Here is a 12,395-nt window from a genome sequence, read left to right on the forward strand (position 1 = left end):
TAGATACACAAACATTCTCTCATTGAAATTAGATCTGCCTACTATGAAAAAAAGTGCGACAACTCCATAGGCGTCTTTTTTCCCCAACCATTCGCTATTGGCCTTTATTTGAGTTCAGTGATATCATTTTAAATATCGATATCCATGGCAGCTTTCACTACGTTTTGAGCGCTAGTGTACTGCCTCATCCATTATACGATATATACTGCTATTTATTCACTTTCACCGTCCTTTTATTCAGAATTTTTATAGTCACACTAGGATTTTGTATTAAGTCAAAACCAACGTCAAAGCCAAACCAATCGATTTATTATAGATCATAATCATTAGCCTTTTTATTATAATTTTTCTTATTTATATTATTCAGTGACGAGTATAATGACCACCCAGACTACGGTTCAAATGATGGGAGACGCCAAGCCATCGATCGCATGCGAGTGAATGGAGCATCCGGTCAATGGAACCCAAGAATGGTAATAATAACGTCTTTGTTTCATACCCCAGGGAGAGTTTTCGGGAGCATTCGTAGCCACTACATAGACGCCTTCTAGAACATAATTATAGAAGCTATTGTCGAAGGCACTTCATGACAAAGCGGTCTTTGTTAAAAATTAGTGAATCAAAACAGCAGTTTCGTCCTGGACTCTCGACAAAACGACATATTTGCAATTTTCTCATCCGGTCCAATATGCTGTCCTGGTCCTCCAATTTTCGACAAAAACCATTGAACTGCTCGCTGTGATTTGACATGCCTTTCCAATAGATTTACCACGTTGCAGAATCCGTCCCTATGGTAATTGAAAAAAAAAAACTCTTTCAGGTCTGACAGCTGTCCTTGATTTTGATATGAATTAGTTACTGTCAGATAAAATGTCTTTTCAAGAACGCTCACATGGAAAACACATTCATCGATCCAGAACATTGATTACCATGAAACAACCCCTAACTCCATGCCATATACTCTCTCATTAATCCTCTCAAGTCTTAGCATGACATTTGCTAAATGTAACCCTTTTAACCGAACTTGATGAAGAAAAAAATCGCTCATCAATACGATTTTTCAGAGAACTAAGGTAATTAGGGAATTTTTGCAACACAACGTAGACGTGATCTGAAATGTTAAAAATCTATTTTAAAAATCCCTTCATCACATAGCTTTTGTCGAAAATCTGTGAATCAAAACTGCAGTGTCGTCCTGGACTCTGGACAAACGACATTTGCAATTTTTCGTCAGCTCCGAATCTTAGGACGATCTGCTGCCCTGGTACCAATTTTTGACAATGACCTCTAATCTGTTTATTATGATTTGACGGATATTTCCAGTAGATTTTCAGCGTTCCAGTAAGTGCACAGTGTTTGTGAAAACTCACTATTACCAAAGCAGGGCCACGATTGGTCAAATCCATGTTAGCCTGATGTATGTAGGTTGAGTGGGGCATGAATGCGGGAGTGGTGTCTTAGGGTGCACACTGCAATAAATAGTATACAAATCCCCTTTTAAGTAACCCTTTCCAAATGATTATTTGAGATTAATTACCAGTATTTCTGAATCAATTGTTTGAAGCTAATGATTTAGTGGCAATGACTTTTAATCGCAGTATTGTTTGTTACCTTGTATATTCATGTTCTATGTATGCATATAAGGGATGATATTCCTATTTTTTTTTTTTTTTTTTTTTCATTCTGTCATTTGTTTATAAAGGAATGCTCCGGGCTGAAGATGTTTATATTCAAATAAGCAGAGTAAACTTCAAAGAGCAAAATGCTGAAAATTTAATCAAAATCGATAACACATAGCGAAGTTATTGAATTTTAAAGATTAGCATTATTCCGGTGAAACAGTTCTAGGTATGTCTTCATGAATATTCATTAGGTGGGTTGATGATGCAACATCCCAACTTTCCTTTTTCTTTTTTTATTACATGAAATCAGATCCCCCCATTTAAACGTGTAAATGATGTGTCTCTATTAGTATGAATTAGGTTGCAGCAAGAAATAACTAATGTACTTAATCAGTTGTCAAACATTATTTCACATAATAAAAACAAAAGAATAAGTGGGGATATGACATAATCAGCACACCTAATGAATATTCATGAAGACATGCCTAGGAATTGTTTTACCGGAATAATGCAAATATTTTAAATTCAAGAGCCTTTCATTTTTTATCCGATTTTTATCAAATTATCAGGATTTGGTTCTGTGAATTTTATTGTATTTATGGGATATAGATATATTCAGCCGGGAGTATCTCTTTAATAAATCTTGTAAAATCTTAAAACGAGGCATGTTAAGTTTTTTCAACAAAGATGGGTACCAATGGTAAATAATTTGACTATGCACAAGCACTAAAACCTAGTCTACATACTCTGAAGTTATTTTTATTCAAAATTAGTTACCAAACTAATTTAGATACATTACTAGTAATATGATAATAATTGTATTCTTTTAGTATTTCATACCACAATATTACAAATTGATTTTGAAGGTAATGAGGTTTAACCCTAAAAAGACTGGCGGGGGGGGGGGGGGGCTGATTCAGCCCCCCCTCGACATTTTTCGCGATTAATCTGTAACGCGAAAAGCTGGCGCCGCGCCGTTCCATGACTTTTTTTTTTCAAGTATTGCGCAACTTTTGAGACCAAATTTGCGACGCCCGGGTATGTGGTTCAGAAAGTAGCAACATTTTGTAAGTGCATGTCGACCCGAAATCGCTCAAAAACGTGAATTTGTGTACAAATCCAATGCAAATTGTGTTTTTAGCCAAAATTCATAAATGTATCATTATTTTCAATTTTACTGATCAAACTCAATTAATTTCATCTTGTTTATGGTAAAAATAAAGTAGCGGACGATTTCCATTGAAAAAACAATAAAAAACAAAAAGTCGAAAAACATAGAAATACATAAGAAATTTTAAAAACAATAAAATACATAAGAGAAGAATTGTGATATTGAATTTTTTTTTAAGTGCATTTGATCAGAATCCTTCAAAGAGTCTGTGAATGAAAAACTAGCAGTTTAGAAGCCTTATTTATTTAATTAGAGCAAATCTTTGATATTACGCATAAATTAGCATAATTAATGAATTATGAGATTTTTCGGAAAATTTGATCCTACAGTCTTGGAGATTATGCCATGGGTAATGCACGTGCCAATTTTCGTTGCGATCGCGTGGTCGACGGCCGAGATCATAGGGGGGAGGGGGGGGGGGTCTGAATCAGCCCCCCCCCCCCGTCTTCTTAGGCATCGAAATAGCCCAGTCTATTTAGGGTTAAAGGAAAAAAATATAATAAATCTTCTCTTTTCATCTCAGGCAGAAGATAGGCGTCATTTTAGTACTCCCTTTGTCGTGGATGGAGGATACCCGGTATGTAAAGTTTTTTTGGCATTTTATGTAATCAAAAGAATGAATGTAATAGCATTGCCGGAAACCATTTATACACACTCGATATTTCAATTACATTATTAAATCATATATGAAGAGTTTATTCCCCAAAGAGTTGGGTCCACTTCCGGCTATTCTATTTTTCCTTTACTTATATTGTAGGGTTGCAGGGGCGAATCCAGCCTTCGCCAATAGGGGGGGGGGGGCAGAATATTTTTCAGCCATATTTTCCCTGATCGGCCGCTCGAACATGACTTTTTTTATTTCACTGAAGGGGTAGTCTTGATAGTTACTTCTTAGGTATATGCTTATAAGTCAACATAGATATATAATATCATAATCCTTATTTGCATAATGCAAGCGCGAAGCGCGAGCAAATTTTATTTGAAATTTAATGTATTTTTTCCGCAAATTTGAACATTTAAGGCAACGTTTGATATCCTGAATAGGATGTGTATGCAACTAAATAAATACTGTTCACGTGAAGTGCGAGCAGAAATTTTTGATACACATTTTGAACTGATCGAAAAGGTAGGCCTACCTACTGCTTGTAGTTAGCCATGAAGAAATTACTAATCAAATGATGCGAGCGCCAGGCGCAAGCAGACATTTTTTGACATTTTCACCTAAAGAATGGAAATTCTTAGCAGTTTTTGTAACTTAAACAGAATAGGTATACATGTATAACTTAACAAATGATGCGAGCGCGAAGCACCAGCGGAAAATGTTGAGATTTAGATCCAGAAACGAGACACTCTATTCATGTTTTGTAAATCATGAAATGGATGAGTAATTGGAGATCTTTCTTACATTACTAATGCGAGCGCAAAGCGCGAGCAGAAAATTTAGCATACGTTTTAAACTGATCAAAAAGGTAGGCCCTACCTGTTAAAGACTGCTTGCACTTAGCCATGGAGACGTAAATATTCCAACAATCAAATAATGCGAGCGCGAAGCGCGAGAAGAAAGATTTTGACATTTCTACTTAAAGAATGAAAAATTTTAATCAATAATTGTAATCGTGAACAGGATAGCTATATAACTAAACAATTGATGCGAGTGCGAAGCTCTAGATCTAAAAACGGGACACTCTATTCCTGTTTTGTAAACCATGAAACGGATGAGTAATAGGGGATCTTCTTACATTAATGATGCGCCTGCGTGTTCCAAAATTTAATCCTAGAATCTAAATACATCTTATATCATGAAAATCAAAGTGATTAAAATGTTTGATATTTCGGTCTAAAAAGGGTCAATTTCAGCTCTATATTTCAAGTACTTTGTAGGAAAATTGTGAGGTGGACATGAATTACACTTAATAAACAGCTAATATTTTTCATTATTATTACTTTGAGTTTTGTCATATGACCGGAATATCCCAAGGACATGTCATCATATGAAAATGATGAATATCGTATTCCTCTTGCTAAATAAGTGCAAGATGAAATAAAAGTGACAATTTAAGTATTGAATTGATGTCTTATTTATTAATGCATAATGAGGGCGCTAACTTAATGCGAGTGCAAATCGCGAGCCGAATTTTTTATAAACTGCCTTGAAAAGGGGATTTTAGGTAGTTTGTTGTGTAATCAATTGACACATACATAACTTGCCAATAAAAATGCGAGCGAGCAGCGCCAGCTGATACGTTTGGACAATCAAGCCTGAAAAGGGATATTTTGAAAACTTTATTGAATACACGAAAATAATAACCTGATAAATCAAGATTTGCGAGCGCGCAGCGCGAGCAGAAAATGTTAATATTCTGACCATAAAACTTATTTTTACAGAGCACTTTATAAAAATAAATTTGTAAATCACACAAAATAAGAAGTTCGATTTCTGAGGTTTGTATATTGACTTCCAAACTTGAAATGTAAGCTGCATATTGTTTTGGAAATCACCTTACAGGCAATTACAGACATTAACGATTCTTTTTATATTCCAAGCCTTCCTTTCATTTTAATTTCCTTTTATTTAATCGTCTTCCTCCTCTTCTTTTTTCTCCTGTTTTTTCTTTCTTTCCTTTTTTCCCTTTTTTTTGGTCAATTTTAGAAATAAAATGGATCTATCCACTTTCATTGGCGCATATGTTTGTAAGGAAGATGGGTGCGTGTGTGTGCATTCGTGCTTGTGGGGAGGGGTTACGTATGTGTTTATGTGTGCTTGTGAGGAGGGTCTGCGTGTGTGTGTATGTGTGCTTGAGGGGAGGGAGGGTGCGTGTGTGTGTATTGAGCTTGTGAGGAGAATGGGTGTGTGTGTGTGTGTGTGCGTACTTGTAAGGAGGGTGGGTGGCTGTGTGTGTGCTTGTGAGGAGGGTGTGTGTGTGTGTATGTGTGATTGTGAGTAGGGTGGGTGGGTGTGTGTGTGTATGTGTGCTTGTGAGGAGGGTGTGTGTGTGTGTATGTGTGCTTGTGAGGAGAATGGGTGGGTGTGTGTGTATTGAGCTTGTGAGGAGAATGGGTGTGTGTGTGTGTGTGCGTACTTGTAAGGAGGGTGGGTGGCCGTGTGTGTGCTTGTGAGGAGGATGTGTGGGTGTGTGTGTGTTTAAGTGTGCTTGTGAGGAGGATGGGTGGGTGTGTGTGTGTAAGTGTGCTTGAGGGGTGGCTGGCTGTGTGTGTGCTTGTGAGGAGGATGGGTGCGTGTGTGTGTATTGAGCTTGTGAGGTGGGTGTGTGTCTGTATTGTGCTTGTGAGGGTGGGTGCGTGTGTGTGTATGTATGTGTGCTTATGAGGAGGGTTGGTGAGTGAGTGTGTGTGTGTGTGTATGTGTGCTTGTGAGGAGGGTGGGTGGGTGTGTGTGTGTGCTTGTGAGGAGAATGGGTGGGTGTGTGTGTATTGAGCTTGTGAGGAGAATGGGTGTGTGTGTGTGTGTGTGCGTACTTGTAAGGAGGGTGGGTGGCCGTGTGTGTGCTTGTGAGGAGGATGTGTGGGTGTGTGTGTGTTTAAGTGTGCTTGTGAGGAGGGTGGGTGGGTGTGTGTGTGTTTAAGTGTGCTTGTGAGGAGGGTGGGTGGGTGTGTGTGTATGTGCGCTTGTGAGGAGGATGGGTGCGTGTGTGTGTATTGAGCTTGTGAGGTGGGTGTGTGTCTGTATTGTGCTTGTGAGGGTGGGTGCGTGTGTGTGTATGTATGTGTGCTTATGAGGAGGGTTGGTGAGTGAGTGTGTGTGTGTGTGTATGTGTGCTTGTGAGGAGGGTGGGTGGGTGTGTGTGTGTGCTTGTGAGGAGCGTGGGTGCGTTTGTTTGCTTGTGGGGAGGGTGGGTGCGTGTGTGCATGTGTGCTTGTGGAGTTGGGAGGGTGGGTGCGTATCCGTGTCTGTGCTAGTGGTGGAGGGTGGGTGTGTTTGTGTGTATTGAGCTTGTGAGGAGGGTGGGTGAGTGTGTGTGTGTGTGTGTGTGTATGTGTGCTTGTGAGGAGGGTGGGTGGGTGTGTGTGTGTGCTTGTGAGGAGGGTGGGTGCGTGTGTGTGTACGTGTGCTTGAGGGGAGGGTGGGTGCGTTTGTTTGCTTGTGAGGAGGGTGGGTGTGTGTGTGTGTGTAAGTGTGCTTGTGAGGAGGGTGGGTGGGTGTGTGTATGTGTGCTTGTGAGGAGGGTGGGTGGGTGTGTGTATTGAGCTTGTGAGGTGGGTGTGTGTCTGTATTGTGCTTATGAGGAGGTTGGGTGCGTGTGTGTGTATGTATGTGTGCTTGTGAGGAGGGTGCGTGGGTGTGTATGTGTGCTTGTGAGGAGGGTTGGTGAGTGTGTGTGTGTGTGTGTGTGCTTGTGAGGAGGGTGGGTGGGTGTGTGTGTGTGCTTGTGAGGAGGGTGGGTGCGTGTGTGTGTACGTGTGCTTGAGGGGAGGGTGGGTGCGTTTGTTTGCTTGTGGGGAGGGTGGGTGCGTGTGTGCATGTGTGCTTGTGGAGTTGGGAGGGTGGGTGCGTATCCGTGTCTGTGCTAGTGGTGGAGGGTGGGTGTGTTTGTGTGTATTGAGCTTGTGAGGAGGGTGAGTGAGTGTGTGTGTGTGTGTGTGTGTATGTGTGCTTGTGAGGAGGGTGGGTGGGTGTGTGTGTGTGCTTGTGAGGAGGGTGGGTGCGTGTGTGTGTACGTGTGCTTGAGGGGAGGGTGGGTGCGTTTGTTTGCTTGTGGGGAGGGTGGGTGTGTGTGTGCATGTGTGCTTGTGGAGTTGGGAGGGTGGGTGCGTATCCGTGTCTGTGCTAGTGGTGGAGGGTGGGTGTGTTTGTGTGTATTGAGCTTGTGAGGAGGGTGGGTGAGTGTGTGTGTGTGTGTGTGTGTATGTGTGCTTGTGAGGAGGGTGGGTGTGTGTGTGTGCTTGTGGAGTTGGGAGGGTGGGTGCGTTTGTTTGCTTGTGGGGAGGGTGGGTGCGTGTGTGCATGTGTGCTTGTGGAGTTGGGAGGGTGGGTGCGTATCCGTGTGCTAGTGGTGGAGGCTGGGTGTGTTTGTGTGTATATGTTGATTGGAGTCCATTACTCCTTTGAGTTTTGTCCAAAAAGAAGAGAAAAGGTGATATCCAATGAAACATATGATTGAAAAAAAGAAACGGGTGAGAGGAGACACCTTTGTCTAATCCTGTCTTCACTGTGAAAACATCAATCAGCTCTCCTCCATGAATGAGTCTGGATGACATTTCATCTCATATGAATTGTTATCCAGGTATGTCGTATTGAATGCTTAGATCTATCATTGATAAGGTGCATCTGTCCATTTGAGTAGGTCCATCTGGTCCATTTGAGAAGGTCCATCCGGTCCATCTATATAAAATCATACATTCATAAATATCATAATGGTAAACGCAATGGTACAACTACATTTACAAATTTTACTACTACCAAAAATAATATTAATTATGATGAGAATGATAGGTACACATGCAATAACAATGATAATACTGATAACAAAATTATAAAAAAATTAATGAATAATGATGGGCAATTTAGTAAAATATATATTCCGACCCCCACCCCAGTACATGTAGGACCTTCCGGAAGTTATCTTTTTCTGATTTCTGGTTTATAAAGTAAGTCTGTATTGCAACAAATGAACATGACTTTGGCAGTTTATGAAGTGAAGTAAGAAATGAGAAAAAAAAACAAGGTCGGTCGTTGGTTGATTATTTGATGGATTTTTCTCTGATGATAATACGGGAAATAAAACTTTTCATTATCCCTTAATGAAGCGCCGTATACCTTTTGAAGGCAGCCTAGCCTACCTCCCGTTCACATGGTAAAAAAAAGAATGATAATTCCAGTAAAAATAAGGCTAATAACGAATTTTTAGCACGCGTGAAATGAAAGTAAAATCACAAACGCTAATCGCAATCATTAATTCAAATTATACTCCGGAGGTGAATTCCAGTTAAGTTTCAGTCAAATTACGGTACAAGTTTTACGTGTGAAAGGCTTGACCTCCAAAACATCTTTGGGGGCGGAGCTTACGTGTCCTTTCAAGCCCCTCCGTAGATAATACAATTGTCATGCACTCATCGTATCGATGCAGTGCTTTGATTGACACGTTACCAAGGACACATACCGCCTTCGCTCGGGAATTTGAATTCAAATCACAGTTATCGAGTGAGCGTGTGAAAGGTCCGATGATTTTAAAGACGATATGCAATCATCAATACAATGATGATTCAACATTCACGTGTAAAAACGCCCTATGTTTTATGAAGAAACGAATCCGCCATTTCGCTTTCCTCGCACAGGCGAGTTACGTGTAAAACTGTGCTTGTTAGTTTGCCATTGTTTAAATATATTCTTTTGTACTATCTCATTACAGGAAAGACGTGTGGATAGAAAAGCAATCGGTTATTGATTGATATGATGACTTCTACCTTCGGAAAGGCACGGATAAGACAACGGAACATGGATTCGTGATAAATGTTGCATACCTATTTTAGGGAACAATTGGTTTTAATTATTAGTAGGAGGAGAAATATATATCGTCGAGGGCAACAGTGGGTATTAGACGCACAAGAAACATTTCTGAAAAGCCTTAGGAATATCGATAGTATGTAGATCCATATATATAATCATATTAAAACAAACTCTTAAGAATATCTTTAAAACAGTGACCGGTCAGTATAACTGACCATTAACACCAGTCATTAGAAAATATTCATATTACATTGCTGAAATAAACAAAAGGTCTTTGATGTATTCCAGTCAATTATTTGAAAGAGGATTCATTTCACAACTTTATTATAAATGTTTTAAGAAATCATTCATATTTGTATGGTGACTTATCTTACATAATAGTTTCTATTTTAGTTAGCCAGACCTATGAACTATAGAATCTAAAATTTACTCTTATAAATACGAGTAGTTTAAATGCATCTCAATTAATTACAGACTTTTTTACTTTATCATGTTTCAATGTCACAAATCTACATATTTATTATCATAAATTTTAGTTTTCCACTTTAAATTTATTTCGTCTCCGATGACACAAGTTATACAGCATGTGAGTTATCCACAATGCACTATTCAGGATAATACTACTAACAATAATTGTAACGATGAATATACAGTTTTACACTATGCTGTTTCATTGCCATTTTGCCTTATTGATTGTTTTTCTTTGTCTTCATTCAATTGAAGGATAACAATGTTTTCTATACATTTGTCAAAAAAGTGTCTTCAATAATATCATTTAATGTTCTTTTCATTTAATGTTCTTTTTTGGATGTAGAGAATATGAAATCAGTACATGATAATCGTTTTTTATATATCAATAGGTGATATTTACTGATTAACTGGTATGACATGTGCTAGCAGAATCCTTCAACGTGACTATTTGTTTCATGAAAGCACGTACCCCCTCTATGGCCTGTTGTAGAAATAGTTGCAATCAATAGCAACTCCAAAACCAAACTCAACCTAATTTCATCTAATATGATCATGATACATTATAGTAGTGTGTTAATTTTTTTAGTTGATATTAAACCCAATCTTTTTTGGGGGAAACGGGTCCAGAACTGGTCTAGTTGGAACCTGTAGTTGTGGGACCAGTAGCTGATTCTTCCTGGTAAGGTGATCGCATTATAGAAATCAGATTTAGAAATATGTTCAGAGTATCATTTTTGTATTCAGTATTTTTACAGAGAAGGAATATTATGGGAAGATAATGATTTACAATGTAAAAGCTCGAATTGAACAGCTGAAGATAAATTCACATTCTTTTCTTCTCTCTGAGCAGTCATAAGTTAAAGGGGATGTTCACCCTAACAAAACGTTTATTGTAAATAAAGCAGATACATAAATTGAAAAAAATATTACCGAATTATTAGAGTGCGAGCAGCTTTCATACATATTGTATGGTCTAAGATTTTTTTTTTTTTTTGGGGGGGGAGGGGTATACTTTCCTTAAGTATATTGATCGACAAATCAGTTCACACCCTTTCCTAAAAGAAAACAAAGATAAGTCATCACGAACCATTTCAAAATAAAAAATGTGCATTTTATATTACAAAACATTTGGAGCAGCATCTCTTTTACGACGTCACTAACCAAAAACTTAAAATTTTAAATAATTTTTTCAATCTTCATTGGATTTCCCTCAAACCTTCAAGAATACTTTTTCTTTTCTGCAATCATTACAACAAACTTTTCTTCAAGGTGGACTTCCCCTTTAACCACTCTGAGAGAATATTCTGGCAGGGAAAGCTAAACTAATCCAATTATTAATATTTACATGTGCCTTACAATCAACCATTATAGAGGTACTCCAGGCTAAATAATAAAAGGATATTGCAATCGATTAAAGGGATGTTCTAGGCTGAAGTAAATATGATTTGAAGAGAAAAGAGCTGACAAACGAAATACTGAAAAATTGATCAAAATCGGACAAGGAATAACAAAGTTATGACATTTTAAAGATTTGCATTTTCCGGTGAAACAGTTCTAGGCTTGTCTTCATAATTATTCAATGGGGAAATTGATGAAGTCATATCCCAACTTGTTCTTTTGTATTTAATTATATAAAATTGTGTTTATGCAAGTTTTTTCCTCTTAGAACTAAAAAAATGGATTGACAACTGATTTAGTGCATTAGACATTCATTGCTGCAACTCAGTTCATTGTAAGGGAGACATATTATTCTCAAGTATGAAATGATGAAAAAAAGTGATTTCATGTAATACCATACATTAAAGGAAAGTGGGGATGTGACATAATCAGCCCACCTAGTGAATATTGATGACGACGTGTATATAACTGCTTTCACAAAATATTGCTAAACTTTAAAATTTAATAACTTTGTTATTGATGAAATTTGATTTCGCCGGTATTTTGCTTTATGAATTTTACTCTATTTTTTCAGATATAAATATTTTCAGTCCGGAGTATCCCTTTAAGGGTTATTTTGGCAGAATGATTGTCGAGGATCTTGCTTTCAAGCTACAATTTATTGTGACAACAAATGGAGGAACGAATTTCCTAGCTCTTCTTGAACTTTTGTATTATTGCAGGGGGGGGGGGGGGGTTGTGCTGATTTTCATTTGAATAGACTTATACTACTCCAGCAAAAAGCATTGCGCGTTATTTGCCATTTTCATAATCGGGCACACACGAATGTTCTTTTTTAAACTCATGGTATTAATAATAATATAATAATAATAATATTTTTTTTGTCCTCATCAGAGGTATTTATTACATTAAAATCAATAATCAAACACATACAATATATACAATTAGTTTTATATTTCACAACCTTTTGATTTCATTATACTGTTTTTCTGATATTTTTATCATGTTACTCTTTTACATTGAAATCAATAAACAAACACAAACATTATATACAATTAGTTTCACATTTCACAGGCTTTTGATTTCGTTGTACTGTTTTTCTGTTAGTTTTATCTTATTACTCTTTTCAAGAAATCTCAAATTAATGACTAATTCTCTCTTGAAATCTGACAACATAGAAAAATAGCTGAATTTTTTCGAAGTGAACTGAGCCAACATATAGACTCTATAATTCGTATATTGTGCGAAAACCAAAATTACATTAAGA

At 37.8% G+C, this 12,395-nt stretch overlaps 1 long non-coding RNA gene across 1 annotated transcript; it reads left to right on the forward strand.

Annotated features, from left to right (window-relative positions):
• The first annotated feature begins 379 nt into the window (after positions 1-379).
• LOC129269748 (uncharacterized) lies at positions 380-9,417 on the forward strand. The gene is made up of 3 exons (XR_010294957.1): positions 380-473; positions 3,317-3,370; positions 9,162-9,417. It is a non-coding gene; the product is annotated as an uncharacterized LOC129269748 (long non-coding RNA).
• Positions 9,418-12,395: the final 2,978 nt, after the last annotated feature.

The sequence above is a fragment of the Lytechinus pictus genome, chromosome 10 (assembly GCF_037042905.1).
Source record: "Lytechinus pictus isolate F3 Inbred chromosome 10, Lp3.0, whole genome shotgun sequence".
In the NCBI taxonomy this organism is placed as follows: domain Eukaryota; kingdom Metazoa; phylum Echinodermata; class Echinoidea; order Temnopleuroida; family Toxopneustidae; genus Lytechinus; species Lytechinus pictus.